A 25,818-nucleotide genomic window follows, 5' to 3' on the forward strand; every position below is an offset into this window, starting at 1 on the left:
GTTGCACATTGTGCCTCTGGCCACGCCCATTTTGCCTCTGGCCATGCCCACCATTGGCATGTGGCCCCCGTAAAGGTTGCCCATGATGGGCTAAACTGGAAAAGGTCCCCCCCACCCCCAATTTATGGTTAAGCCACTTCCGAGCTCAGGAGGAGGTGGTGTTGCGTGCTTCACGCCCCCAACACGCGCCCGGGGACTGGGTCTCAGCCTCCGCGCAATTAGGGGGATCCTCGGCCGCGTCATCCCCTGGCCAGCCAATCAGCTGGCCCAGGGGATGTGGCCTGCCCCATTTAAGGCAGCAGCAGCCGGGAATCTCCATCTTTGGCCGCTCAGCTGCTCGGCTTCCCACCCACCCTCCCTTCAAGGTTTCCCTTCTGACCTTGCTATGGACCTTGGTTGGTCGCCGTTAAGGGGCCTGGTAGGAATTTTTTCCACTTGGCAAATTGGCACCAGCCATTTGGTTTTTCACCTACCTCGTAGCAAATCGTCACAACTTCCTTGGTACTGGCGGTTAGGCATCACCTCCCCCGGATATTGAAGGGTAGTCCGATAAAGGATTCCGGGGGGCATGGCCCTGTCCGAAGCCTATGAAGTGAGGGCCTAAGGCACGCCCCCAATCGGTGACCCCGGGGGAGTTCCTAGTTGATGTGCATCAGCAGGGCTCCCCCTGCTGGTGTTAACCCTTCCTGGTCTTCAAGCCCACAGGCTGAAGCCGGATAGTCGGTTAGGACCAATGCCTAAGCCAATACCACTCATCACCTGTAACCAATAAAGTTGTGGCCAATTTTAGCCCATTAACCTAAAATAACAGTGTCATGCGTCTTTATTCCTACTGGGGGGAGGCGGGAACTCGCCACACAAATAGCTGGGTCAGGCTCACCTTCATTGAAGCTGAAGAGGGCTGAAGCAATTTGCCTCCTGCCTTTGTCAAATGGGTCTGCACAGTTCAATCTGCTGCAGATCTCCTTTGCTGTTAAATGTTAATACATTTGTGGCCCTAGTTAATCCAATGCCATGTGTTAAATAAAGGTTTGGAGCCTTTCCTTGCGGTTCGATAGTGTGGCATTTGCTACATTCTAATTCTGTCAGTGATTAACTATAGAACTCTGTTTGAAGAGGTCACTGCTTTTAAATACCAGCCAGAACGCAGCGAAGCAAAGATACCAATTTCAATATCATGGTAGCTAGAAGTTAGTGTTAAAATATTGAAGTGGATGTTCTCCAGATGCTATCCAGAAAAGATATATTGGTATTCCAGAGGGTAGATGAGAGATTAGCTTTACAAAAGAGGTTTGTTAAGTAATCAAATAACTAATGAGGGCACTTTTTAAAATTACAGAGTTTAATTGGAAAGGTAATGGCAGATCGAATATAGCATAATATAATTAGCAGCGAGGCCGTAAAGAACACACCAAATGACTCTCATTAATCTTTTGTCTAAAAATTGATATTTTAGAAATTATGTTAACGTTTAGGATTATTAAGTGTGGAATAGTGCAATGTATTTTAAATGTAAATCTAAAGCACTCTGTCTCCTATGAGGGTGTAATCGGCCTACAAACATTTATATAATAATATCCAGCATTGTGCAACTAGAATACAAATCTGTGCAATGAACCATTCCCTACTCTTTTGAAGACCCCAATACTTCCCCCCCACAAAAGCCTCTCCAGAGAGTCTGGGAACTTTATGAAACATTGCAGTGTGAGTTGTAAAGTACTGCAATGGTTGGGGATATCTCTTCTGATTCACCGGTGTAACATTATTCTGCTGAGCTTCAAGCTAATTCTCTTCCTTCCTGCTGCAGCCCTGTACAACTCACTGCTCAAGGTTGGTGAATGCTTCGGACCCTCTAGGGAGACTTTTTGACGGTATTGAAAGCTATAAGGGGTAGAAAGTTTTCATGTGTGTGTGGTGGGGTCATTTCAGATATCTATATTATTTTATGGTGCTTATAATAATGTCATTGTGTAATTGATGAGAATTATGTAAGATTTTTTATTTATTATGCTTTTGTATTACCTTGGGTTTTTTTGGTAAAACTTCCTCTGGAATTGAACCAGCAGGCAGAAAATGAGAGGCCCCCACAAAGTCAACAGTTAGACACAGTTTCAACTAAGGAAAGGGGTGCCAACATTTCTGATGCCCTTAAGACTTGCCAGATGGTATCAGCAGGAGTCAGGCTATATGGACAACTGGCCAAAGCAGAAAAGGCGCATATTGACATTCATAGTCAGCTATTTTCTGCCGTGTCCTAGAACTGAAATCTCTTAGGGTTGCAACTTATCCTTTCACAAGAGCATGAAAAGACAAACACACTTGCCATCTGTTCTCAGCAGAATCCTTCCATATAGTTATTGAATCTTCAGCTTTCTCTTGTTTGAGGACCATTTAGTAGAGCTTATTTCTCGCAACTCAAAATAGAAAAGGGGACTAACCTGTTTCGGCTCTCCGCGGTCGAGCCTTCACAGTCTTGCATTCATCAAAGCAGCATCTTCTAATCGAAATTCATGTGCAAAATATATTACATTGGCATTGCAAGCTACAGAGGCCTTGCCAAAATATGTCAAGAAATAAAGGGGGAGAGCATAAAATGAGACGAGGAGAGCAAAGACAGAGGCAGGCTGGTGCTTTATAGCAGCAAAATGTGATGTTTGCTCCCTGTGTTTGAAGGAAAGGAAAGTACCAGAGACATCTTCTTCTGGTACAAAGAGAGAGGATTGTTATAGAACTCCCTCTGCAGTTTTGAACAGCATCATGTACCTATGAATTTGGATTTGCTTTTCAATAGCTATGTGCTAGCACTGAGCAGTTTCATTTTGAATTCTCATAATCCAGCCCCCACTCTACAGGGGGACAGATTGCACCTTACACTAGTGATGAGGAGCCTATGCCCCTCCAGATATCGTTGGTTCCCCATTCCCTTCAGCCCTAGCCAGCATGGTCAATGATTAGAGATGATGGGAGTTGTAGTCCAACGATATCCTCATCCTTGCCCTCCACACTCCTCCACAATACAGTCCCAATCTGACCCAAAAGCTCATGGAGATATTCATTTGGGAAGTAAGGTGGCATGCAGAGGGCCTCATAAATCAGCGACCTGGGCTTCATAGCCAGGGCACACTATCAGCAGATCGAACAGCACCCAAAGAATAGGCGTGAGGCTTGTGGAAGCATACTACAACTACAGATTTATTAATCATAAATCAGGACAAAGAAACGTGTTGTCTCTCTCTCTTCGTCTTCTCAGAGAGACAGGGAAAAGCAAAAGGAATACACACAACGGAAGTTCCCAGCAAGCTGTGCTGGAATGTAAACAGACCATGTGACACGCAACAGTTCCACAAGTCTGCTCCTTAAGGTGGAATGGAAATTCTCAAAACTCACCACTGTTGTGGCCACTGGAACTCTCTGCTTGCTTAGCTCCACAGGAAGGTAGGGAACTGCCTCATACTGAGTCAGACCGTTGCTCCAGCTAGCTTAGTATCCTCTACACTGACTGGCAGTGACTCTTCTGGGTTTCAGACAGGCATCATAATGTTCATAAGAAGAGTCTGCCGATGGCACGATGGCATGGACTGGTAGGATGCAGAGGAGTGGTGGGAGGAACCAGATGAGGCAACCCCAAGGGAACAAGGCTGGGAGTCTAGGGAGTGGTAGTGGGATAATGATTAGTCAGAAAATTTCAATGAATGGTTTTTCAAAATGAGAAATGCACATTTCAAAGGATAGCTGTGTTTCTGTTTGCGTGTTATTTCAGAAAAGGAAAATTAGGTAGGTTCATCCCTAGTATGGCATCATCATCATCATCGTCATAGTTTATTATTTATACCCCACCCATCTGGCTGGGTTTCCCCAGCCACTCTTGGTGACTCCCGGCCGAATAATAATAATAATAATAATAATAATAATAATAATAATAATAAAGCGATAAAACATCAAACATCAAAAAGTTCCCTAAACAGGGCTGCCTTCAGATGTCTTCTAAAAGTCAGATAGTTGTTTATTTCCTTGACATCTGGTGGGAGGGTGTTCCACAGGGTGGGTGCCACTACAGACAAGGCCCACTGCCTGGTTCCCTGTAACTTCACTTCTCACAGTGAGGGAACCGCCAGAAGGCCCTCAGAGTTGGACCTCAGTGTCCGGGCTGAATGATAGGGTGTGTGTGTGTGTGTGTGTGTGTGTGTGTATGCGTGTGCGCGTATGTGTGCATGTGCACGCACGCATGTTGGGTGAGCCACACAATCATTTCAAAGCAAGGCGGTAAGGATTTCAAGAGAAATATATATTCTGTGCTGATTTCCAGCTGCTTCTGCCACATGCCTAAACTGTAGTGCACCAAAACAACTCCATGTTGCCACAGCACATGCTCAGATCATCCAAGCATGGGTCACTGGCAGTAGAAGTCAGGCCAAGCTCCTCTTTTCCCTGTGGCTGTCCTGTAGGAGCAGTGTCATATGACTTGCCCTCATGTAGTGTAATTTGTAAAGAAAAACATGGACAGCTGTTGGGAAATGATGGTGCCTCTTTTTAAAAAAACAAAACAATAGCTTTGATCCAAGTGTCACCCGGGTGCACAAAAGCACATGCAGCTCCCCAGCCCAAGGCCTTGGCACATCTGCCAGAGCTCAGCTGAATCAATCTCAGATATTTAGGCTTCAATACAGTCCCTTGAGATGATTTGCCGCTTCATCTGCTGGCATTACGTGAGTTTCAAAGGGCAAGGACCTTGATGTTCCTTTGTTATTATCTGGATTTAAGAGGTCAGCATGAGGTCTTTGTGACTCTTAATGCCTTTAATACGGGACGGTTGTCATCATGCCACAATCTGGGCAGAATCAAAGGGGCGCTGGAACAGAATCTTGGCATTTATTTTTTATGACTCCGCTTTGCCAGGGAACCCTCAGGTTGGGCGTTGAAGAGGAGCAGTTTTGTACCCAACACCTCAGGAGGATGACAGAATGAAGAGTGACTTGCAGTACAGCCACATGCAGAGTCTTTAAAATCAGAGATGCACCTCCCTTCTCTCCCTTTGGTTTGTATGGAAACAGTGTGTGGATTCAAGTAGTTGTCTGTTACTGGGACTGCATGGAAATATTCTACCTCACTTGTGTGGCGGCAGTGGCAGGGGGAATCGGCATCAGGTGTGGGGAATCTTTAGTTCTCCTGAGGCAGTCCAAGTCCTATTAACCTTAGGAAGTATGGCAAGTGGCCAGGGATGACGGTTGTTGTAGTTCAGCAAAATCGGAAGGGCTAAAGATTCTGTGCTGGTTCAGGGGAAGAAAACAGAAATCAACATTTGGTGAGCACCGTGTGACATCTTTTCAGGGAAAGGGAGGCTTCCTCAGACCTGAACTTTCAGTGCCATGAGGCTAGAAGGAATTAAGAGCAGGGCCTTACCTTGAGGTCCATCAACTCATCCATACAAATCCAACAAGATTCATGGAGTTTTAATAAGGCTGGCCCTACCATTAGACAGTGAAACAGCCACCTCAGGCAGTGGATTATGGTTGTCATAAGAAGGCAACAAATCATTAGTTTGATTTGTTATTATTATATTTTCTACTGCTAGGGAGGAGGCTTTTCTGCGTGTAGGACTTTTTTTTTTTTGCTCCAGGTGTTACTAGCCCTGGGCAACTTGGTTTAGAAGGGAAAAGGGCACAGCTGACTGCTCTGCCTCTGGTACCAAAATGTTTCGGGCTGACAACGAAATAAAAGAAATAAAAAACAAAATAAAAACTTCCTTTATTTTGTTGTTTGAATTGTTGTATGTTATGCTCACTGTATGTTATGTTTACATTTAATGAGGGTGGATTGTGTATTGGGGTGGAGGTTTATGCTATGTTGTAAATAAAATTCTAATAAAAATTATTTTTTAAAAAATAATTTTGGGCTAGCCATGGGTGTTGATGAGAGTAAGGGCTCTACCAACTAAATCATTGCACTAACACAATGGGTCTCTCCCCACACTCTTCTACCCCCACACCATTCCCAAATCTGCTCCAAAGGGTCAAGATAACCCTCTGAATAATTTGTGGTGGGGGGGGGGAGAGGGGAAAGGGTTCTGTCAAGCAATCTCCTTTGTGTTGCAACGAATACAACCCTAAACTTTCCTCAGCACATAAATGTGGGACTACGGGTAGGAGGAATGGCAGGCATAGGCCCTGGAGCTCACCCCAACAATGCTGAGAAAGAAGGACAAATATGCCTCACACTGGACACCCGACACTGGAGGGCAGGGAGTGGAAAGAGAACCTCAGAAAAGTTGTTGCTCATTTTTAATCCCCCAAAGACTTGAGTCTTATCTCTTCATTTGGGGTGTTGCAAGTATTATCGACTCTTTTCATTTACAGTGGTACCTCGGGTTAAGAACTTAATTAATTCTGGAGGTCCATTCTTAACCTGAAACTGTTCTTAACCTGAGGTACCACTTTAGCTAATGGGGCCTCCTGCTGCCGCATAATTTCTGTCCTCATCCTGAAGCAAAGTTCTTAACCCGAGTTACTATTTGGGTTAGCAGAGTCTGTAACCTGAAGTGTCTGTAACCCAAGGTACAACTGTAAAGCTCGCAGGCTGCTCTCCTTGGAATGGTCGTGCCACAAAACGGCTATGTGTGATAACATTAAGAACTTTATTTGCCACCTTCCAACAAGCCACATTGCTGCTTGGAAAACAACCTCCGGTCCTCTTCAGAGACCAGCTCAATGGCTTTGCGGTCAGAAGAAACAAGAAAGGTGGCAGACCGTGACCTCACTTAGTCATTTGAGTTTTGTCAAATCACATAGTCGATGTCTAATCAACTAACCATGTTGTTTACCACTTCCACAGGAGTTTATCAGTACAAAGATCAGGTGCTTTCTTGTTAGTATGTCTTATTTATAACTTGCCATAGCCATAGGCTGTGTATGAAAAAAGTTCTGGGTTCAAATCCCAGCATCTCCAAGTAGGAGCATTGCTGCTAATCATTGTAGATAATTCTGAGCAACAGACACCTATGTTCAGATTCAGTGGCCTGATCCAGCATAAGGTGGCTTGCTAGGCTGCTAAATATAAAACATAGAGAGGTATTCAATGCCACACTATGTTGATCATTCCATCACGGTATGCCAGATGGAATCAATCCCCCTTTCCTGTTTTTTCACCTTCCCTGAACCAATTCATTCACACGCCATAGTAAAAAATGCAGCATTTTGCCACAAGTGAATATTCAAAAATACAATACTTGGCCTATTGCAGCTTCAGCAAAGTTAGGTGCAAATTTCTAGTACCATTTTCAATATTCCAAGCACATGTCTGTGTTTATATTTTCACTGAGTAATCCCTAAACTGGCATTCCCCCTCTCATCCCTTGCCTTCGAAGACACATTGGACAGTGCTAATCCAAAATTTATGATCCACAAACTCAAGTTATACTTACTTCAAATTACTAGTTCTTCAGGCAGAAGATTACAGTCAAAAAATGGCTCACTGGAGTTTCAGTGCCTATTGAAGACGTTTTAATTCAGACAAGCCTTCCCAGAGGATTGATCCTAGCTATCTCTACTGTCAGTTTTACAGTATATCAGAACTGTATCTTATATTGTATTAGGAACATAGGAAACTGCCTTATACTGCTTAGCATTACCTACACTGACTGGCAGCAGCTGTTTAAGATTTCTATCCCAGTCCTATCTGAAGATGTTGGGGATTGAATCTGAGTCTTCCTGAATGCAAAGCAAATACTCTACTATTGAGACCTTCTCCATAATATATTATTATTATCATTGTGTATATTTTGATTCAGGGTTTTTTTAATTTTTTAAATAAGAATTAATATTATTTTCTGAATAATGATAAGATACAGTGAGAACAAAGAAGAATACTATGACTTCTGTTTATTTAAAAGAGTGATCAGCCACCTTATACCACAACAACAACAATCTTTATTATGGTCCAGAGACCCAACAAATTGTTACAAAGCAATACACAATTCATACAGCCTACCTCCAGGTTAAACAAGCATTTTGTTCAGAATATAGGGGTCATTGGTTCTTGCAACCACCGATAAAAACTTTGCCACTGCTAATGTACTAGCATTTGTCTGGTCTTCCAATAGGAACCTGACACAGTGAACCTCTGATTTTCCCAGGAAAGGTACCAGCAAGGGTAGTATCAGTTCAGTCCTGACTTGCTCATATTTTGCACAGTGCAACAAAATATGTTTTATGGAATTGATGTCTTGTGCACACGAGCAAAGTCTGTCCTGGTAGGGAACTCCTCTCAACGTGCCATCCAACACTGCAGAAGGAAAGACATTTAGTCTGGCTTTGGTGAAAAGCCTTCGATAGTTTGGTACTGTCAGGTTTTTAATGTAAGATGTTAACTTAAAGACATGCCCATATTGTACCCCTACTGCCAGCGGACTACAGACTGCGTGTGATTGAGATCGCAAGTCACTGTGTGCATTATCCCATAATCTTTGCTTTAACATCTTTTGGGCGCCTTCATAACCCAGGTAATACAGTTGGGGGGGGTGACAGACCAATAGAGGTGGCTTTTTTAGCCATGGTTTTCTGCCATTTGCTGACAAATTCCTCATTGGTCAGGTGTTGGTACAAACCCTTCCCTAGATCAAACACTGAAATCCTGAGCCTATGTTTTAGGGCAGCCCACCACACTTTAGTTGAAATTGGGCATTCACCAGCTTCTAACAGAAGTATGGAGTTGGGGACACAGTTGGGTACCTGCAGCAGAGATTGTAGAAATTTTGCCTGAAAGCCATCTAGCTTTGGCAGGTCCCCATTATGCCAGACATTTGCAGCGTACAGGAGTTGGGAAACGGGTTTTGCATTGAAAACCCTTAAGGCTGCTGGAACATATTTGCCACCCTTTGTGAAAAAGAATCTGAATATGGCTAGCTTTGTGATCTTCGCCTTTTGAAGGGAGGTTTGCCAGTGGTGCTTCCAAGATCCTGTATGATGGAATGTGAGCCCTAGATAACTGAAGTATTTGATCTGTTCAAGGTTTTTTTATTTATAAAAACTGTACAATTAGAGAGAGAAATTCAGAGCATATATTGGGGTGCGGGGAATCATCGCTAGCGAATGTCACCTCCTTTTATTTCTGGGTCTGTTTGAAGTGGGTAGATTGAAGCTTTGTGGCTGGCAAAATTAAGAGAGCTTCCAGACCAGTTGGCTTGCATGTGCTCATGTTCAAGAGCAGAATATTATGAGTCTCACTTTTGGGGGAAAGAATAATTAGGCTCATGTGCTACAAAGCCAAAGTGAGAAGGTAAAGAAGGATGAGAGGTGATGGGGCAATCTCTAAATCACACAGGGATAACTAGGGCTGGGTATAGAAGGAAGCTAAAATAAGGACAGATCCCTCTGTTCCGGAAAATAGGAAATTATTTCTAACATTACTGTGAAATCCTTCCCCCCTGCTCAAATTTTTTTGTTAACTAACGCTTGGAGAAGCTTCTCTCCTAATTGATCCATCAATAAACATTGTGTTCCAAATGCATCTATAGGGACTGAGTTAGAAGGGAAGCCAGAAGCTGCTTAATTAACCTGAAAAAGGGATAAGGATGCTTTCCCAGTATCAAAGCCTGCAGTTCATTACTGTCTGCCATGATAGGAATCCTTATAACTCAAACCAGCCATATCAGCATGTATATGCAAACACCAGAAGCAATTTGGAAATGTTTTAAACACTGTGATGAACCTGGCTTGGCCTGCTTGACATTGCAAGCTCCCATCTTAAAAGAATGGGAGGCTGTCTATCACTGCTATGAGGAGATGCTGGCTTTGGAGGGAAACTGCTCAGGTTGTATTTACTATACTAGAGGGCTCGACTGAAATATTAATCAGTTTATTACTAGGGAAATTTGGGGGTGCCTCAGCTGGGCTGCACAATGTCTTTTGACACTGCTTACCTCTTGATGTATGACACTGCTTTCCCAGTAGTGATGTATGGAAGTGAGAGCTGGACCATAAAGAAGGCTGGTCGCCGAAGAATTGATGCTTTTGAATTATGGTGCTGGAGGAGATTCTTGAGAGTCCCATGGACTGCAATAAGATCAAACCTATCCATTCTGAAGGAAATCAGCCCTGAGTGCTCACTGGAAGGACAGATCCTGAAGCTGAGGCTCCAAGACTTTGGCCACCTCATGAGAAGAGAAGACTCCCTGGAAAAGACCCTGATGTTGGGAAAGTTTGAAGGCACAAGGAGAAGGGGACGACAGAGGACGAGATGGTTGGACAATGTTCTCGAAGCTACCAGCATGAGTCTGACCAAACTGCGGGAGGCAGTGGAAGACAGGAGTGCCTGGCGTGCTCTGGTCCATGGGGTCACGAAGAGTCGGACATGACTAAATGACTAAACAGCAACAACAACAAACCTCTTGAAAACTTGTAAGAAATCACACATGGGAAGCTGCCTCAGACCAGCTCAGAATATTTGTCCGCCAAGACCAGTGTTGTGTACTCTGACTGGCAGCCACTCTCCAGGAATTCAAGAAGAAGTCTGTCACATAGAATCATAGAGCTGGAAGGGACCCTGAGCATCATTTGGTAGTCCAAGCCCCTGCAATGCAGGAATATGAAGTTATCCCATACTTGGGATAACCTTGTTGTTATCAGCCCCATGCTCCAACCAATCTGATCATTTTAACAGCGGGTGCCAGGAATGAAATTGGGCACCTTCAACACACAAAATATCTCCTCTACCACTGAGCTCTGGTCCCTCTCTAGGGAAGTATTCAGCTGAGCAGAATTGTGCCTGCTCTCCTTATCCAGTAACTGGACCTTCTTTTCTTAAACTGGTCAGGCACTGAACCTGAGACCTTCTGTTTGCAAAAGTGTTTGCTCTGCCAGTGAACTGTGTTGTCTCTCCATCTGATTGGTTCATGTCCCAAAGGAGGCTTAAAGGAGAGGCAATGTATGCTCTTGGGGAGAAGGCAATGAAGTGGGGGAAGAATCAAATGGATCAATGAGCATGGACCGTATTTTTCGCTCTATAAGACGCACCAGACCACAAGACGCACCTAGTTTTTGGAGGAGGAAAACAAGAAAAAAATATTCTGAGTCTCAGAAGCCAGAACAGCAAGAGGGATTGCTGTGCAGTAAAAGCAGCAATCCCTCTAGCTGTTCTGGCTTCTGTGATAGCTGCGCAGCCTGCATTCACTCCATAAGACGCACAAACATTTCCCCTTACTTTGTAGGAGGGAAAAAGTGAGTCTTGTAGAGCAAAAAATACGGTACTCAAAGTGTGGGTGGAGGAGAATACACATTGGCTCATCATTGTGCTTTGTCTCTAATTGTTTATAGCCATGGTGTCAAATGCATTAGCAGTTGGGGGTGGGGTGGGGGTGGGCATTAGCTCTGTGCTGAAATCTGCTCCCAATTTCCCCAGATGTTTTCTTCCTTTGCAAAACCAACTTCCCCTTTCAAGACTCATTCTCTGGGCACTTGGTAATTCCTTACAGTCTGGGCCACTGTGGGAGTTTTGACCGTAACTTATTGTGGCCAAAGGTAGTGTCTTTGTGTTTTTCTGTTCAGTAAATATTTCTCCAGCATTCTGGTCTACTCAGAAGCACTTCAATATCAGGGGATTTTGCTGGGGCTTCCCACCTATTCGCACCAGCATCAGTTTGCTAGGATGGCTCCAGATATCAAGGTATCAAGAATTTGGGGGAGGGGTCCCTTGCCAGCTGTTTCCTCTGTGTTGCAGGGGAAGCCTTTTGTTATGTCAAACTTCAGAGCAGCTAAAGATAGTTCATTTCCCTCAGAAGAAAAGCAAACAAAAGGAGGCAATCAGATCTGCATTTGCTTTCGCAGTGTATCCCCTATTGGTGATGAAATCTAGCCATGAATCTGAAATTAAGACACACATCCCAAACACACACACACACACACACACACACACACACACCAACAACAGAAGGTTGGCACCAGAGCCAACATTTAATATCCTGAAATGAAGCCAAATGGTTACCTCCACTCCTTGCTGCTCTTTCTTCCTCCCTTCTAAGTTTTTTGTCCTGATTGGCACACAGCCAGGAAATGGGCATTAAACATTTCCAGCTAGCTGCTGCTAATGTGCATTGGAACAAGACCTCCTTGATGTAGAAGGCTGCCTAGATAAATGACTGCAAGAAGCCAGCTCTTCTTTTTTTTTCAAATAATTTTTATTAACAGGCCAATCAAATCACATTACACAGCCAAATTTTTAAATTTTTGTTGGGGGTACCCATGCTTCGAGCTCAGAAAGGGATCCAAACATCTCTCTTGCTGCTGCTTTAATGTACACAGTTCTGTCCAAATATTATTCACAGTTCTGTTCAATCTTCAATCTTCTCCTTGTTACTTTCCTCATTTTTCTTGTTGTTATCATATATTCCTCTTTGTGATCTCTGGTAGTCTCCACAAGCGGGTTGAAAACAAACGTTGTTATATCCTGTGTGGATTTTACACTCCTCCAAGAGCCATATCAAGATAGACAGACGCCATTTCCGCACCTCCGTACAAAACATTCTCAAAGTCTGTCCGTTAATTTCCACAAGCCTGCCAATCTCTCCTCAATTTTCTCAGGGGGCCCTGCCAGGTCAAACTCACAGTCCGATATAATAACAAACCATGGTCCTCCTCCCCCTCGATATCCTGTGGCCAGGCCTGCCGTAACAAATCTCTTTTTATTTCTGCGCCACAAAGAGCTTCCATTCCTTTCCCGATATTCCCACACGCCATGTCTTTGATTAGTAAGTTATTTCCACACAGTTCTTTTTTATAATAATATTTATTCCTTTTCATAGAATCATAGAGTTGGAATAGACCACAAGGGCCATCGAGTCCAACCCCCTGCCAAGCAGGAAACACCATCAGAGCACTCCTGACATATGCTTGTCAAGCCTCTGCTTAAAGACCTCCAAAGAAGGAGACTCCACTGTCAAACAGCTCTTACTGTCAGGAAGTTCTTCCTAATGTTTAGGTGGAATCTTCTTTCTTGTAGTTTGGATCCATTGCTCCGTGTCCGCTTCTCTGGAGCAGCAGAAAACAACCTTTCTCCCTCCTCTATATGACATCCTTTTATATATTTGAACATGGCTATCATATCACTCCTTAACCTCCTCTTCTCCAGGCTAAACATGCTTTTACAACAATTTAAACACTTACAGAAAAAACAAAGAAAAAACAGTACATTACAATACAAAAACACTACATAAATATTAACAAAACAAAACAAAAACAATTTAAAAACACATCAAAAGAGAAGAAAAAGAAAGGGGGGGGAAGAAACTTCCAATATCTTATCTTTCTTTCACATATTTCCACGGCCTCCTCACACCTCCCTTTTTGTATTCCACTTCTATTAATTATTTCAGCAATTCCTTTCCATCTTCCTCTGTTTTCTATCCTATAATTATCTTAACACATTTTAACCTTATTTTCCTTTAATACTCTATTAATCTATTTATACTTAATTCCTTATAACATTTCTACTGAAGCCATATAACTTCATTCCAACATTCTTCTAACATTCATTAATTTTTCAATATTTCTATAAATAATCTTTAAACTTTTTCCAGTCTTCTTCCACCGACTCTTCTCCCTGGTCTCGGATCTTGCCAGTCTTTTCCGCCAATTCCATCTAGTCCATCAACTTCATCAGCAGACGATTTGAAGCAACCGGGTTTCCCCGCGACTAGGGGAGGCGCAAAAGGTGCCCGCCAAATCCCACGTTCACAGGCTTCTCCCGCCTGTGATTTTTATGGGTCTCCGCCTTCGCCGTGGCGGCCAGACCCAAATTTCCACAGAGCAGATTCCTCCCGGTCAGAGGAAATCCGCCATTGCCGGAGACACCAACCCGGAAGTGCTATTTCCACACAGTTCTTAATCATCCTGCCTGTAATCAGTAATTGCAACGGTTCTTTCTTGGCTCTTGCTTGGGTGGGGAGTGTGCTTTCAAGGTTCACTTTATTGGGAAGACCCCACACAAATCAACTGGCAGTCCAGTAGGAATTTTTCCACTTGGTAAATTGGCACCAGCCATTTGGTTTTCGCCTACCTTGTAGCAATCGTCACAACTTTGTAAGGTTAGGCACTAGGTAAGTCTTGTTTATGGGAGGGGAGGTTGTTGCCTCCGCCTGCCCCTCCTCGTTAAGGGTATTCCGTTAGAGGGATCTGGGGGTGTGGATCCTGTCCAAAGCCTGGGTGTGGGCTAGGACCATGCCATGACCCCATCGGGGACCCTGGGGGTGCCCTGATTTGATGTATATCATAGCGCTCCCCCTACCGGTGATTTATCCTTATGAGACTCCCTGCAGATGGGCAGGAGTCAGCATACACTCCAGATTCACCCAATGCCTAAGACAAACCACTCACATCTGTAACCAATAAAGTTGTGGCCTATTTTATCCCATTAACCTCCTAAACATTTGTGTCTGTGTGTTTATTATCTAAGGGAATTGCAGGGCCTGGGGCCTCGACATGCAATCCAGAGATGGTAGAATGCATTGATCACTTTGGATGGCAAGTGGGGATTATCAGGAAGGAAGGAAGGAAGGAAGGAAGGAAGGAAGGAAGGAAGGAAGGAAGCCACACAACTCCCTACAAGTAGACAACTAGCAGAGGACTACCTAGAACCCTTTATTTTAAGTTACTTTCTTCTGGCAGAAAGCTTTTGACAAGAGAGTGCAAATGCAAATGTATAATGGCAACCCTGCCTGGAATATTGAAAGTTAGCTTATGCAGAATCACACCATTGGTCCATCTGGCCCAGCATTGTCAGGAATCAGGAACAGGAAACCCCCTTTTGGCCCGAGGATGTCATTCCCTCAGGATTACTCTTCTGGGGATCATGTGCCAGTCAGCCCAATGCAACGCACACACACTTTCCATCGCTCTCTCTAATGCACGGAAAGAGAGAGAAGGGGAGGGGGGAGGGAGATTCATACCCTCTCACACACTCTACAGCAGCAATTAGGCTTGGCGAAAAAGCACTTGAAATATTTTCAAGCCTAATTGGCAGGAGGAGGTGATCGTCATGAAACTCACAGCACACAGGGAGGGTTATTGCTCCCTTCCCAATGCAAGTCACCTCAAAGGATGCCTCCCTCCCTTGCAATTAGGCTGGAAAACAGTCTCCCACCGACTTTTGCTAAATGCAGAGCAGATAATAGAAAAGTGACCAATTTTGTGTTTGGCTTCAAACTTTGTAGATTGTGTCGGATGCCTTTGTGCGGAAAAGCGATTTATCCTTTTCCCCCCTTTCCAATCTTCAGGCTGTCAGGGTCATTGCTTATGTGTAACATTAGTAATAACAATAGTAGTAACAAAAGTAGCATCACTCTGCCCTTTATCGTAAGATTCCCTATCAGTCGCTCACCTGATTCCCCCATTCCCCTGCCTACCATCACGGGATAGTAACTGAGTGTTGGAGAAGAGAATAAAGGGGTGGGGCAGGAAATGAAATGGGACCCTCAACAGAAGCATTCCATGCTGCACCATTTTGTTGCAGAATCCCACCTGTGCCATCACATTTTATTCCAAATTAAATGAGAACAAGAACCAAACCAGGGCTTAGCTAACACAGATTAAAACCCTCATTCTGCCCTTAAAGTGGTGACGATAAGAATTGGTGCAAATATACCTTTCGACATTCTTGAAACCACTGCCGTTCTGCAAAAGCAGCCACCGCTTGGTGTTTCAGTCGAGGAAAAGGCGAGTGGCTCCATTTCCTTGTGTTTGTGTTCGCAGAGGTGGTTCAAGGACAGCTGCAGAACGAATGTTCAGCAATGTCCAAATGAGCTCCGTGTAAGAACGACTGGGTACTGCCAGGAGGTTTGTACCCTTCAGATTTGTAGAGACAGATATTTCATTCTGTTAGCAACCAAGTTGCTTAGGTCAGCTGGGTCTACAAGTGCTTTGGAAAGAAGGAAAAGAAAGAACGATTGCATAAACTTAGGGATGGAATATATCAGTTTATTTCTCTTCTGTGTCAGTTTCATACACATTTAAAAATAAATACCTTTCCATTCCACTCACCACAATTTTTTTTATTAACCCCATTCTGCCTAAATTGCATTTAAGTTCTATGCAATTTTATCCACACTCTTCCCTAATATACACATTCTGTACAAATTCTGTATGCATTTGTCCCTAAAATACAGATTTCTGTAGGCATCACAAACTACATAGGTGTTTAGCCCATTGTTAGCTATTTTCTCATCAGCTCATAGGTCCAGGAACTGTGAATTAGCTTGGTTGGCACTGAAAAACAATTTTTCTACATCCTTACATTGCTTTCAAAAGGTGTTGTGTACCTCTGTTGAGATCTGGGCCTCAGGCACCATTAGTAACCAGAGAGCAATCTCTTATTCTTCTTAAATTATTGTACAGAGTAGGACAATAAGACAGCTGTGAAGTTCATAGCCGAGGGATATTTTGGGCTAAGACATGAGGGTTATTCTATTGCAGTTGTCACTTTAAGCCTTTGAGCATGTACTCAGCTCCCAGTTACAGCTAGCGACTGCGAGTAAATCAAGTGTTCTTGTCATCTGAACAGTGTCTGCTCAAATAGCTTCTCAATCAATCATCCTTCATATTGGAAACTCCAGGGCAACACTTTTCCCCCCTCTCCGAGCCAACCAATCAAACTCACTTGGCCAACAAGCGGTAGGAGAAACAAATCATGAAGTCAATTATAATTCCAATAAATGTCATTGGTATCCAAGCCGTCTTGACAAAGCATCTTCTGAACAAGAACTGCAGGAGAGCAGTTCCTGTTTTAAAGGGATTGATAGTCTTGCCAATGCTTCTGCAAAACATCTGGACATCCAAGCATCTACAGATGCACAGATGTGAAATTTGTACTTCCAACTCAGGCTATGGACACATTTTACATTTAAAGCAATCCCCTACAAAAAACCTGGGAACTGTAGTTTTCTACTTAAAAAGCTACAATTCCAAGGACCTCTAACAGACTACAGTTCCCAGGAGATTTTGGGTGTGTGTGTTTAAATGCACTTTGAATTCATTTATTCTGCATTCCTTCCCTCTGAACCTCACAAGGCACCATGAATTATTTGCTTTTGGTGCCTCTTGGAAACATACCTGTCAGAGCTGCTTGAAGATCCTAGCTCACGGAGGATCACGCTAGCCAGCGATCATTAAGTAAAAGTCTTTATTGAATTACAGTTTCCATTCTCACGCTGCTGCGCGCAACTCTACGTCTAGTAGCTAGGTCGGCGAAGCTCCGTCTGAGTCTCCACCCCGTGTGCACCAACTTAATATCCTAGCCTTGCTCCACCTTTTCCGCCTGACTGTCCTCCTCTGGGTCCCTCTACCCCCCGGGGCTTCTTCCTTCCGGGATTCTTCTGACGCTGACCCGGACCCTCCTGCCTCCTTGCGCCGGGCTTTAGGACCTGGTTCCCTTTCGGGGCTGCTTACTGCGCCGCCTTCCTCTGCATTTGAACTTGGCGCGCGCGCCCAACCTTCCACTTTCCTCTTAACCGTTTCTTCGCTCCCCGATGGAGGTGTGGCCACTCCTGACTCATGCCCTCCCTCCTGTGGTGAGCTGCCAGCGCTTCCCCCCTGGCTCCCTTCCTCTTCCCTGCTTCCTGGCGGTGACGCTGGTCCCGATTTCCAGCTGCTCCCCCCTGAGTCCCCTCTGGCTCTATCTTCCTGGGGTGCCCCCCTAGACTCCCCCCTTGCCCTGGCCACTGGTGCTCCTTTCTGTGAATCCTCTGATTCACTGGAAAGACTAGGAGATCTCGGGTCGTCGTCATCACTCATCTTTTCTTCTGCCTCCTCCCCTTCGCTCTCTGTTTCCTCCCTTGCCCGTGCCTCTGCTCCTAAACCCCTGACATCCATCCCCCCCTCGAAGCCCCCCATTCCCCCCTCCCCTCGTTCCGGTGCTGGAGCTGGGGGCTGCTGTTGCAAAGGGACGAACGTCGGATATCGGTCGCTTCCCGTGGCGGGCCTCCATCTGAACTCTCCCGGGTCTTCCTCCCTGCTCTCGTCGACGACGGTCACCTCCGCTTCCATCTCTGTGCCGCCGTGCTCGAAACCAGGGTCGTCCCCGAAAATGTCCATGTCCGTCTCTCCCTCACTTCCTCCTGGCGGCGTTGCTCGTCCTGAGCATTCCAGCCACTTTCTGCGGAACTGCTCCTCTGGCCTATCGTCCCACCAATACGAGGGTTCTGAGGCAGATCCCGAGGGTGACCCCTCCGGGGAACGGACGTCTCGTGTCGGTTCCTCGTCCGAGTCGAACCCCCGGAACGTGCTGGCCGAAAGCGTGGGCGTGAAAAGCCAGTCGTCGAAAAAGTCTGCTGGCATAGGTCTATGTGGGAAGAGGGCATGAAACTCGTCTTTGAGCAGAGGTTCGTCTAAGGCGTAGCCCGGCACCCAGCTGTTCGCACTGGCCGGGGTGCCCTCCTTGGCGAGAAAGTATTCTACCCCCTCTTCCCCCCATCTGGAGTCCAAAATCTCCGTGACTTCGTTGATGCGCTCCTTCTGTGCCACTCCCGCGTGCCCTGTTCTGTCTCTGGCCGGACTCGGCGCCGTTCCGGGTTCCTGGAACCTGTGCGGTGCCTTGTAGGGAGTGAGCACCGATCTGTGGAATACCGGATGCATTCTGGAACCCTCCGGAAGTGCCAGTCTGAAAGCTACCGGGTTGACCTGCTCTTCGACTTGGTAGGGCCCCAGTTGTTTATGCCCTAGTTTCTTCTTGGCCAACGACCTGGCCGGCACTGCGTGGGCTGCTAACCAAACCCAGTCTCCCACGTGGAGCTCTTCTCCAACCCTCCTGTGCTTGTCTGCTTGTACCTTGTATGCGTGCTTGGCCAGCTCCAGGTGGCGCCTCAGCTGATCGTGGACTTCCTGCAGCTCCGACGCGAACGCATCTGCTGTCTGCGGCTCCCCCTCCCCCATTCTTTCCAGTCCCGGGAAGGTTCTGGGGTGCCTCCCGTTGTTGGCGAAGAACGGCGTGACCCCCGTGGACACGTGCTTCGTGTTGTTGTAGGCGAACTCGGCAAGCAGCAGGTAATCCACCCACGTCGCAGGCTGTTGATTTGCATAACATCTCAGGTACTGCTGCATGATGGCATTGACCCGTTCCGCTTGCCCGTTGGTCTGCGGGTGTCTCGCCGACGCCAGGTTGATCTTGACGTTCAGGAAGCCCATCAGCTTCTGCCAGAAATTCGAGATGAACTGCCGCCCCCGGTCGGACAGAATAGACCGTGGCAGACCGTGAACCTTGAACACGTGGTCTATGAACAGTTTGGCGGTTTGCTCCGCCGTGGCCACCTTAGCACACGGAATGAAATGCGCCATCTTGGAAAACAGGTCCACCACCACCAGCACTGCCGTCTTGCCCCTTGAGCTGGGCAGATCCGTGACAAAGTCCAGGGCCACCCTTTCCCAAGGTTCGACCGGAGTTTGCAGCGGTTCCAACAGTCCGGCCGGCGGTTTGTGCACTGGTTTGGCCCTCTGGCAGGTGTCACACCTCGCCACGTAGTCTGCGACCTCCCCTCTCATTCCAGGCCACCAGAAATCCCTGGCTACTAATTCCACCGTCTTCTCCTTGCCAAAGTGCCCGGCCGTGGGCGCGTCGTGCAGCTGCTGCAGCACCTTGGCTCGAAGTTCGTCCCCCGGCACGTAGATGGCCCCTTTACGGATGAGCAATCCATCTCTTAGCTGGAAACCGTCGGCCGCTGCCTTGCCCCTTTGCACCTCTGCCATCTTTGCTTGTGCGAAGGAGTCCCCCTGCAACGCTCGTCGCACCGCCTCTAGGTCCACGGTCGCCGCGGCGCACGCCCACACTGTTGGTGCGAAGATGTGCATGGCGGCCGCTGGTGTTGCGTCCTCCAGATACTGTGGCTTACGGGAGAGAGCGTCTGCCATGATGTTGGTGTCCCCCGGGACATACTCTATTCGGAAGTCGAAGTTCGCAAAGAACTCAGCCCAACGTATCTGCCTCTGGTTCAGGAACTGTGCCGTGCGCCAGTGCTCTAGATTCTTGTGGTCCGTGCAAACCTGCACCGTGTGCTTGGCGCCGATCAGAAAGTGCCTCCACGCCTTGAACGCTGCGTGAATGGCCAGCAACTCCCTGTCCCATATGGTGTAGTTCTGCTCGGACTTGCTGAGCTTCCTGGAGTAAAACGCTGCCGGTCGCCACACCCCCTGCGGGTCTTTCTGCAGCAGGACCGCCCCCACGGCTCTGTCCGAGGCGTCTGTCTCCACCCTCATCGGCTTGCTGGGGTTGACATGAAGCAGCTGCTCTTCCGACGCGAAGAGACGCTTGAGTGCCTGAAAGGACTGCTCCGCCTGCTCTGTCCAAATGAACTTCTTTTTCTTGGAGCTAAGCGTGTCCGTGATGGCCGCCGTCTGCATCGCGAAGCCCTTGATAAACTTGCGATAGAAGTTCGCAAAGCCGACAAACCGTTGGACCTCCTTCCGGTTGCGCGGGCTCTTCCAATCCAACACCGCTCGAACCTTGGCGCTGTCCATGGCGAGCCCCTTGTCAGACAGCTTGTAGCCCAGAAAATCCACCTCCGGCACGTCAAATTGGCACTTCTCCAGCTTGGCGTAGAGCCTATGTTGCTTTAGCCTGCTCAGCACTTCCTTGACGTGTTTGTCATGCTCCTGCTGCGACTCCGAAAAGATCAGGATGTCATCTAAGAAACAGACGCACGTCTTGTAGAGAAGTCCCGCCAACACGTGATGCATAAATGCTTGAAAAACGTGGGAGCCATTTTGCAATCCAAAAGGCATAACTCTATATTCGTAGGTCCCCAGTGGCGTGAACATGGCTGTCTTCCACTCATCACCCTCCCGCATGCGAATGAGGTTGTACGCCCCCCGCAGGTCCAACTTGGTGAACACTCTGCCCTTCCGTACCTTTGCGAGGAGGTCGTCAATTCGGGGCATGGGGAAGTCCGATGGCCTAGTCACACTGTTCAAAATCCTGTAATCCACTACGAGTCTCTTTTGGGGCGTGTCCCGCTTCTTAACAAAGAATACGGGACTGCCCCCCACTGCCCTGGACTCCCGGATGAAGCCGCGCTGCAAATTATGATCAATGAACTCCTTGAGTTCTTGCAGTTCGTCCTCTGACATGGAATACAGTTTCCCTTTAGGCAGCGCCGCCCCCGGCAGCAGGTCAATTTTGCAGTCATATGGTCTGTGAGGGGGTAGCCTGTCTGCCTCCTTCTCGCAGAAAACTTCCAAAAATTCAGCGTACTTGTGGGGAATCGCTTGCAGCGTGCCTAGCAGCAGCTGCGACTCCTCTTCCTCTCCTTCCTGCCTGGGCACGATGCAGTGTTCAGCACAAAAGGAAGAGCCGAAGGTCAGCTGCCTCTGGTACCAAGCCATCGTTGGGCTGTGCTTGTCCAGCCAACTCATGCCCAATACAATGGGCGTGTCAGATAGTTGAGTGACGTTGAAGCTGATGATTTCTCTGTGATTCCCAAGTCGCATCACCATTGGTGGCGTCTGCTTCACCACTTGCCCCCCGAGCAGCTCCCTGCCATCCACCGTGACAACCTGCAGGGGCAGTGTGGCCGGCAGCAACTGCACAGCGTGCCTGTCAACAAAGTCCTGCCCTATAAAGTCCGCATTGCTGCCTGAGTCAATGGTGATTGGCACGTCCATGGTGATTCCATTGGGCAGCTGGAGAGATGCTGTGAGCCTCACTACTGGTTTGGGCGGGAGGGGGTTCACGGGCTGTAAAATCTCTGGGGACTGCGTCACTAACACGTCTGGCTGGGCCCCAGTGCCTCTTCCTCCAGCCAGACAGCGTCGTTTCCCTGCTGTGGTCCTCCTTGCTGCGTTGCTGCAGTCACCATTGCTGAGGCTGCAGTGAGCTTGTGGGGCCTCTGGGGACAGTCTTTTGCCATATGCCCTGGCTCCTCACAGACGTAACACTTCCTGTTCCCTCTAGGAGGCTTTGCTTTCACTGCTGCCGGTGCTAGGGCTCTGGTTGCACCTCCAACCTCCATAGGTTCGGCTCCTCCTCCTGGCGGAGGCGTGGATGGCGCCCGCGCTGCTTCTCTGGGAAGGAAGGAGGGGCCCCCGGCTGGTTCGCGCCCTCCACGCCCTTCGTCCCTGCTCCACGGACGTCCTTCCAGCCTCACCCCCACTGCCAGTGCCCTCTGAACGACCTCCTGGGTGGTTCGGGGTCTCTCCCCCCTCGCGATCTCATCTTTAATCGAGTTGTGCAGCCCCTCCCAAAAGAGGTCTCTTACAGGAGCCGAATCTCTGTCCCATTCCAGGGCACTGACCAAGGCGAAAAAGCGGGCATGATACTGCCTGACGCTGGCCCTCCCTTGTCTCAGCCCATGCACCTCCTTCCGTGCAAGATCCACGTCAATACTTGATAAAAAACACCCATCCATCGCTTTAATAAAGGCATCTGCATTCTGGAGCGCCGGATCCTTATCTCTCCATAAATTGCGTAGCCATGCTTTCGCATCCCCATGCAAATGGGACATGATGAACCCCACTCTCTCTTGTTCATCTCTAAAGTCTTTATGCAGCAGTTGCAGTGCGCACAGTACGTCGGCTCTAAAGTTGGGATACTGTTGCAGGTTCCCATCGAAGTGAGAGACCAGCCCGTCTGTCCGTCTCGCCAACCCAATTCCCTCCTGCCGGGGTGTCTGCTTTGTCAGCACGTCTAACCTGACCTGGAGATCCCTGCAGGCGGCGGCTGCCTCCTCCTCTCTCTTCCTGGATGCGAGAGCCTCGGCGTTCAGTTGTGCCACTGCGTTTCTGAGTTCCTCTATCTGCTGCTCAGCCGTCATGTCGTCTGCCGTTCGTGAGCTCGCTAGTAGGCACCTGTTTCTCTCCCCTCCTCGAGGCTGTAGATGCCCACAAGAGGGAGACGGAGCTTACTGTCAGAGCTGCTTGAAGATCCTAGCTCACGGAGGATCACGCTAGCCAGCGATCATTAAGTAAAAGTCTTTATTGAATTACAGTTTCCATTCTCACGCTGCTGCGCGCAACTCTACGTCTAGTAGCTAGGTCGGCGAAGCTCCGTCTGAGTCTCCACCCCGTGTGCACCAACTTAATATCCTAGCCTTGCTCCACCTTTTCCGCCTGACTGTCCTCCTCTGGGTCCCTCTACCCCCCGGGGCTTCTTCCTTCCGGGATTCTTCTGACGCTGACCCGGACCCTCCTGCCTCCTTGCGCCGGGCTTTAGGACCTGGTTCCCTTTCGGGGCTGCTTACTGCGCCGCCTTCCTCTGCATTTGAACTTGGCGCGCGCGCCCAACCTTCCACTTTCCTCTTAACCGTTTCTTCGCTCCCCGATGGAGGTGTGGCCACTCCTGACTCATGCCCTCCCTCCTGTGGTGAGCTGCCAGCGCTTCCCCCCTGGCTCCCTTCCTCTTCCCTGCTTCCTGGCGGTGACGCTGGTCCCGATTTCCAGCTGCTCCCCCCTGAGTCCCCTCTGGCTCTATCTTCCTGGGGTGCCCCCCTAGACTCCCCCCTTGCCCTGGCCACTGGTGCTCCTTTCTGTGAATCCTCTGATTCACTGGAAAGACTAGGAGATCTCGGGTCGTCGTCATCACTCATCTTTTCTTCTGCCTCCTCCCCTTCGCTCTCTGTTTCCTCCCTTGCCCGTGCCTCTGCTCCTAAACCCCTGACAATACCCTTTTGCCTTAAGGTTGAATTTGATACCTCTATGTTCTCACAGACTTCTGCTGCTTCATTTTTTCGATTATGTTTTTTGTGATAAACATATTTCAGGTTACGTTGTATATTGTTCAATACTTGTAAGTGGTCTATATTTTAAAACAAAAACAAAAGCCTCTATTTGCTAGAGAAAGCCTCTTTCCCCCTTTTTCTTTTTTGGAGGGGACACCTGTCCCTAGTAAAACACCAAACCCTATTTTGCCTTTCAAAGTAAGCATATTCTCTGGACCGATATTTATTTTCAAAATGTTGTTAGTGTGTGTGACCATATGGAATGATCAAGGATCCCTTCTGCTCAATCACAAGATGCACTGCACTTCTTCAATATTAATGCCAAATTCTTGGAATGGAAACTCATGACACGGTTCTCTGAGCATTCGATTTAATACTGTTATAGGTTCTGGGTGCCAGAGCATGTGGGTGTAAGTCACTCATAACTCTTGACTTTAGTAAAAGTTAGAATTAATCAAGGTTGGACTAAACCGTGCCGAACACAGAAACCCCTGGATTCAGCTTATGCTAGTGAGCCAGGCTAGCTTGGCAGAACTAACTGAGTGGGGATCATTGGAGGAACAAAGGCTACTGCTGGTGTGGGGCCCCTCTTGCAGCTGTGTGTTAGTGGGCAGTGTGGCGTTTGCCCGTTCATTTAGAAAATGTTTGAACAAGGGGTAGAGATAGGGTTAAAAATATAGACCAATAGGAAAGCCGGAGGCGGAGCCTACCTGTGTATAAAAAGGCTTAGCCCGAGGTTTGAGTTGTTGTTGGGAGTTGTTGGTGGGTAGTTGGTTGGTTTTAGTGGGTCGGCTGGTTGGGAAAGGCAGTTGGAGAAGCAGTTGGCAGGCAGTTGGAAATAGAGAGACAGTTAGGGCAGTGGGTTCTTGAGTGAGGGGAGGTAGAAGAGATAGAGACAGGAAAATAAGACTAAGAAAGTAAAGAGTAACAACGTTTGGAATGCCGGAAAAGTTTGTTTGTATCTGAAATAAAATACACTCTTCTTTATTAATTGGGAACCTAACTGAGGCTGAAGTGATTTTACAGGGGAGGACCTGGTCGGTGGCAGCGGATTAGTGGTGTACGGGTCAATAGTCCGTGAGACGACCGGGGGCTCCGTACAAACGCCACAGGCAGAGACAAGAAGAGTTTAGGATTTCCGGTTTGGATGACATAGGATGGAGGGAAATGGTTTCACTAGGTTAGCAGCGGCAAGGAGGAAGAAGGGGCAGAATATGATGTGGGCTGATGGTAGCAGGCTGTAACGAGGGGGAGGGATGGAGGATTTCTGTCTTTAGATCCAAGCCTGCTGCACCTGTGGGAGAAGTAAGGGACCCTCTGTATGGTATGTAATGCTGGGATTTTCCTCCATCTAGACTCAGGTTGTATAGATGTGCAAATAAACCATATATCATAAAGACACCACAGTCTCTGCTCTGTCTCATTTCCAAAGGAAACACAGACCCTGGCCTGGACTCCTAAAATTTCACACCACTCGGAAATTGGGGTGGAAGGCAACAATAATGAAAAAGTGCAGTGCCAGGCTTTTTCTGTCTGCTATCCCTTTCCCTTCCACCAAAGACAAATAAAAATGATCACCATGAAAAGGATGTGATGTAAGAAGAGTTTTGCTGGATCAGGCCAATGACCCTTCTAATTTAATACCCTGATCTCATAGTGGGCAACCAGGTGCCCATGAAAAGACCAAAAGCAGGACTTGAGCACAAGGGAGCTCTACCCATTTGTAATACCCAGCAAATGACATTCATGATGCTTCTGACAGTGGAGGAAGGACCCAGGGGAAAGGCCTCCAAGCAATGATGGGGAAGTTTCAGCCACAATTGCAGCCCACCAGTTCTACAGACCCCCCCATAAAACAATGAAATCCAGACACAGAATCCCAGCAAATTCACCATACAGTGGTACCTCGCAAGACGAATGCCTCGCAAGACGAAAAACGCGCAAGACGAAAGAGTTTTCCATTTTTTTAGTCGTTCTGCAAGACGAATTTCCCTATGGGCTTGCTTCGCAAGACAAAACATCTTGCGAGTTCTTGTGAGTTTGTTTCCTTTTTCTTAAAGCCGCTAAGCCGCTAATAGCTGCTAAGCCGCTAAGCCGCTAATAGCCGTGCTTCGCAAGACGAAAAAATCACAAGACGA

At 47.4% G+C, this 25,818-nt stretch overlaps 1 long non-coding RNA gene across 2 annotated transcripts; it reads right to left on the minus strand.

Moving 5' to 3' along the window:
• Positions 1 to 5,870: 5,870 nt before the first annotated feature.
• LOC310689079 lies at positions 5,871 to 25,570 on the minus strand. 2 transcript variants are annotated; one of them, XR_014517284.1, is made up of 3 exons: positions 24,391 to 25,567; positions 15,628 to 15,900; positions 5,871 to 7,040 (listed from the first exon to the last, which is right to left on the minus strand). It is a non-coding gene; the product is annotated as an uncharacterized lncRNA (long non-coding RNA). The 2 variants fall into 2 exon arrangements; XR_014517285.1 differs by lacking the exon at positions 5,871 to 7,040 and having other exon boundaries at positions 15,485 to 15,900; positions 24,391 to 25,570.
• Positions 25,571 to 25,818: the final 248 nt, after the last annotated feature.

The sequence above is a fragment of the Podarcis liolepis genome (assembly GCF_965112155.1).
Source record: "Podarcis liolepis genome assembly, chromosome: 11".
NCBI classification, from domain to species: Eukaryota; Metazoa; Chordata; class Lepidosauria; order Squamata; family Lacertidae; genus Podarcis; species Podarcis liolepis.